The sequence below is a fragment of the Arvicola amphibius genome, chromosome 5, assembly GCF_903992535.2.
Source record: "Arvicola amphibius chromosome 5, mArvAmp1.2, whole genome shotgun sequence".
Lineage (NCBI taxonomy): Eukaryota > Metazoa > Chordata > Mammalia > Rodentia > Cricetidae > Arvicola > Arvicola amphibius.
In genome coordinates, this window is record NC_052051.1 from 51,621,612 (window position 1) to 51,627,611 (window position 6,000).

The window sequence follows — 6,000 nt, forward strand, 5'->3', positions numbered from 1 at the left end:
TGGTGATGAGGCTGGGAGGGCCCGGCCCATAGTGGGTGATACCATCCCTGGGCTGGTGGTCCTGAGTTCTGTAAGAAATTAAGTTGAGCAAGCCAGGGGAAGCAAGCCAGTAAGCAGTACCCTCCATGGGCTTCTGCCTCCAGGATCTTGCCCTGTTTGAGTTCCTATTTCTGACTTTCTCCAATGACAGACTATGGCCTAGAAGTGTAAGTCAAATTAACCCTTTCCTTTCCAACTTGCTTTTGGATCATGGTATTTCCTCACAGCAATAGAAACCCTAACCAAGACAAGGTCCTTCATGATCTATGAAACACACCTCAGCTTTTGATGTGCCTTTGATGGAGCACACTGCCAGGCTAATTTTGGACTTCCAGAAACATGGGCACATGTGCAAGGCAACCTTCAAGTCATGAACAGACCAGTGGACACCAAGGTTAGCCAAGTCCCAGCTCCCTGGAACCTCCAAATGTTGCCTATGATGATGAATGATTTCGGAGTTAAATATCTTCAGGTGGAGAGATTATCTTGACTCTTGAGGACCCTAAATGAGATCACATGGCTTCACGGATGGAAGGCAAAGGGAGAGTTAACAAAGAGAGAAGCAAAATGTACTTGAAGGCAAAGATTACAGTAATGTGGCCACAAGCCAGTCAGTGGCAGAGGACACCAGGAGCTGGAAGGAGCATCGAAGAGTCTCTCCCACAGATCCTCTGGTGGGAACATAGCTTTGGTTTCATGTTGGTTTCTATCCAGTGAATGTGATTTTGGAAATATGGCTTCTAGGACTGTTTTGTAAAAGTCTTCTCCAAGATCAAAACATTCCATCCTGTAGGAGAGCTCCTTAAGCAAGATTTAAACTGTCCCTAAACCTCCCAAATTGCTTCAAGAACTTCCTGAAACTGGTCAGGCAGTGGTGGTACACACCCTTAACCCCAACACTTAGGAGGCAGAGGCAAGCAGATCTCAGTGAGTTTGAGGCCAGCCTGGTCTACAAAGCAAGTTCCAGGACAGCCAGGACTGTTCCTCACACAAACCCTGTTTTGAAACAAAACAAACAAACAAACAAACAAAAAAGAAGTCCCTGAAACTGCCCAGATTCTCCAGGTCTTTTCCTACCACAATGAGCAGAGCCAGGGTGCAAAGAAGGTCCTCCAACAAGGACTGCCTGGAAGATGTTTAGACCAACTGAGGCAACTGGAAAGGATACTCTCAAACTGCTCAGCTTCCTGCAGGCTGTGCAGGGTGCTCCAGCTTCCCAGCTTTGTGAGCTGTTTCTCATGCTGGGAGGGGCTTTGGCGATACAGCTCTCTTTGAGTCATTTCTGCTCCTGTAACTCCTCACCTCACCATAAAACTCATCGGTTCACTAAGCTGGACTTTGATGGTATTCGTATTTTGGTCTGTTGTGGGAACATTATTTTTGGAGAGCGGACGAGTGTGTTTCATCTTCCCCAGAAAAATCTTATCACACATCAAAGACTAACCAAAACGAAGTTTATGGTGATTTATAATAGCATCTCAAGGTAAGAAATTCTTGAATATGTTGGGTGCCTTTCCATGCTGTGGGTCAAAGAATCAGAAGACATCCTAAACACCTGGTCCTTGTCCTTTGCCGTGGCTGGAGGACCAGTTAAAGAGGAAGAAGGACGGACTCCCAATGGAAAGCGATATAATCAAACCCTCTGATTGGGATGTTGCCATTTTAGTTTTTAAAAATACATGGAGTAGCTAGGAGATACAAGACTTACAATAGATGTGCTACCTAAAATAAGTTATTAGCTATCCAAGAATGCTATCTAAAGTCCACAGGTATTAAAGTTTCCTTCCAGTTTACAGGATGTAGGATTTCAGTGCCAATGTTTAGAAAGGCAAAAATTCCCTATTGTCAGCCAAGAACAGTCAGTAGAAATAAAGCTCTGTGTGAGGGCTGAGCCAGCCCTAGAAATAGGCTCCACAACACCAGACCCCCATCCACTGTCACATACTGCACACTTGAAAATTAAGAGTAGATCTCATTTAAGTATGTTTAAAAAGTTAACGTAAGATATAACTGCATTTTAAGGACACATGTTCGAATTACCTAGTGAATAGCAAAAATTATACTTGCTTTAAGTTAAAAGCATGATTTTTTAAAAAAATAAACCATTTGTAGACTCTTCCTCAATGTATTTCAGATTCTGTTGGTCTCTGTGATATCCATGTACTTTATATTAAGTCATAGCAGATTTAATTTGATTATCTTTTAAACTATGTAAAACAGAATACTTCTAGTAAAACCATAGATGACCAGTTCATAAATTTTTACTACGACTCAACACTCCATGTAATTTTTGGGGCACTAAATTGTCTTTGTTTCACATCATGTTAACCACATAGTAACTGGAACTTCTGAACCCAAGTTAACAGTTATCATTGATTCTCCACTGCTCTGGGGCTGTCACCTTGCTTTAGAAAGCAGAAAAGAGAGAATGAGTTGATCTGGTAGAGTTTAGTCCCAGAGTCCCCCAATACTCAGCCACTAGTGGATTTCATGTTGTTTTGTACAGTGTTCGGCATGTTACTGTTCATCAGGTGGAGAATTAAATTCCACTGTGTTTTTTTTCCACTTGTAATTACTTCATCCTCATTCACGGCTTCTCGAATTCAGTACAGTATTTCTAGATACGAGCAACTGAATTATGCCTTCCCTTTTGTGATCTAACCTTCAGGATTTCTGACATCAAGATACATGCAAACTGTCTGATAAAGACAGAGGAGGAGAGGATGCTAGCATATGTGGCAAGTCAGAAAATCAGTTGTGACTTCACTGCCTGTTCCACAGAAACAGAGTACAAACCATGTTCCTACCCACTTCACATCTGTAATCTCTTAAACTTATATCTTGGGGCTGGAGGAGGTGGTTCTGCAGGTGAAATCACAGGCTGCATGGGGACTGGATCCGGGATCCAGTAGGCAGCGTGACCCATGTGCAACCCTACCTAGCATATGGGAGGTGTACCCAAGGATATTCCAGCAAAGAGGCTAGGTATACTAAGAAGTCGGGAGCTCTGGGTACCAACAAGAAGCCTTAATATATAAGGTAAAGAGAGGTTGAGAAATGCCCAACAACCAAGTTCTGGCCTCTACAAACATGTACACACATATGCATGCTTACTCACACCCACATGCTATTCACATACATGTGAACACACACACACACACACACGCACGCACACACACACACATGAATACCACATACACATGAATGCCAAAGAAAAATATATAACTTGTCATCTTTATATCTTCATTAGACTCCTTGAAGCCTTCTCGTTGGAGCAAAATTGTTTGGAGGCAAGAGTTGGACAGTTCCTAACTTAGAGTACTTGTTAGTTGAGTGAAACAACTGGTTTTTAATCAAGTTGATAACCCGCTCTCCAAAGAGGGAATTAACCATAGCCATCTTATGCTCTTACTTCTTGAGAAACGCCAGCATGTCCAACGTCAGGCCTCATACAGAGTTCTTGGTCAATATGTCTCAAAGCGCTTTTGACCTTTCCTTCCGTAATTCCACACTATGCTGTATCTCCCAACCAAGCTTTTTGCAAGCTTTGGCACATACTAACTCCTTAGAATCTATTAGTCACATAAGGTAGTGGATGAATGGGAGGCAACTTTGCTAAAAGTGTTGTGAAATTGACAAAGTGACGTGGCATTCTAAGAGGCAAGTGCTAATACTAATAATTAATAAGTAATAATGGACGATAGCAGCAAGTCTTTGATTCTGGCTGAGCCTTGGAGAATTGCTCTGCAAGAAATGTTTGATGCTTTGCCTTTTTTCATCTAAAAATTCAATTGAGAGCCCCAGAACAGCAACATCTATTGATCAATGGATGCTGTTTCATTCATTCTGCTTGGCTCTGTAGGAATTCCCATTTATCCTAAGTACCTTTTACTTTTCCTGTATTTTGACCTACCTATGTGGATTCAATTAGTGATGGCTACATTTAACAGCAAAGGCGGCTTCTGTCTCCTTGATCAGGAATGTGAAGCCTAACTGGCTGCAACTAGTGTGATTTTGTAGGCACCAGGATGAAGCTCCCAGCATAGTCCCTGGGCCACTTTGAGCCTCTGATGTCTGTGGAACCACCATCACTGCTGTACAAGTTGGAGACAGAAAAAGGAACAAAGGGAGAAGGGTTGTTAAAAATGACTTCCGATGTTAAAAAATATCTTCCCAGTTAAAACATACTTTTGTATGTGATTTTTTTCAAGGTAAACAATGATTGTTAATGTCACAAATTAATATTTTACCTTAAATAATTGTGATTATACTTTTAATAACACAGAATCCCTATTGCTTTTACCTGATACTTTTCCTTTTATTTATTTTTTAATTATGCTACAGAGTATGAAGTTTCTTTATAGCATTATCAAGCTTAACTTGTTTTTGTAGATTTTTCTTCCTTCTTTTGGTTCCATTTCCCTGTTGCCCCCAACTGTACCCTTCCAATTCTGGTAGCCTCATTTATGTTCATAGTACATACATTCTATTCCATTCCCCCTTCTTCGGAACATTTTCCCCTCTTCTGGTACCATTTTTAGTTTCATGAACTACACCACACACATTAAATTTAGGATACCAATGTGAGAGAGAAATTATGTGGTGCTGAGTCAGGATTACCCGATTTTATATAATAGCTTTCATATCCACCAACTTGACTGCAAATTGTGTGTCATTTCTTTGAAAAGCTGAATAAAATCCCATCCTGTATATACACCACATCTTCACTATCCATTCATCGGTTGATGGACATATAGGTTGGTTCTACTCTCTCATTAGGAAGTAAAGTCACCATAAACCTGGATGTTTAAGTATGTCTGCAGTATGATAGAGTTATTTGGGTCTATGCCCAGAGGTGGTACAGCTGGATCGTAATAGTTTGGTTTTGAACTTCTTGGACAGCTGTCACACTACTTTTGGAAGGTGGCTGTACCAGTTTATAGTCCCACCAGCAGTGTTTTCTTCCCCATATCCTCACCAGGACTTGTTACCACTTGTTTTCTTGGTGACAACCATACTTATTGTATTTTTCTATAGGTTACTCTTCTTGGACACTTTAAAATTTTATTGGCCATCTTCCTTCCTTCCTTCCTTCCTTCCTTCCTTCCTCCCTCCCTCCCTCCCTCCCTCCCTCCCTCCCTCCCTCCCTCCCTCCCTCCCTCCCTCCCTCCTTTCTTCCTTCCTTCCTTCTATCTTTCCTTCCTTCCGAATTGTTTTGAATTATATTAACACAGAGATTGGTTGACAAATACGATTTTGGTGTTTACTGTTTGTAGTTTTTTATGCTGTCTCCTTACAGCAGTTCCTGTCCGAAGTGGAGATGTCAGTGATCTTTCATTCTGTATTTGCCTGTTCACTCTGCTCGCAGATTCCTTTGTTGTGTCAGGGCCTCTTGATCTGTCAGTTCTTTGAGCTGTTCCCTGTGCTGTTCGAGTCCTATTTAGAAAAGCTTTGCCTGCATTTAGGTCTAAAGGTATTTTATGTTTTCCTGGGGGATTTAATCATTGTTGGTTTTGAACCAAGGGCTTGGTTCCATTTGATTTTTGTGCAGCGTGAGAGATGTGGATCTAATTTTAGTCTTCGGCAGATACATGTCCAGTTTTGCCAACACATTTTGTTGAAGAGATTTTTCTTTCTAAGTATGTGTTGGTGGTGCCTTTGTTAAGTATTTGGCGGCAATAGCCATATCCGTTTGCTTTTGAATCCTCTATTATTTTTCTCCCCACTCTTTCCCTTCCTCCCTCCTCCCTCTCTCCTCGCCTTCTCTTTTTTATTTTCTCGAACAATATTGTCTATTGCTCTGTCTTGGTAGGATGATTCAAAAGTCCCAGCAGTATGTCGTGTGTGCCACGGTTGTCTGTGCATGTGCATCCCAGTAGTACTTCCCAGTCCTGGGAAGAACAGATCTAGAATTTTGATGGGAGTCACAGTGACACTACAGGTTAAGCTGGGAGTAATACC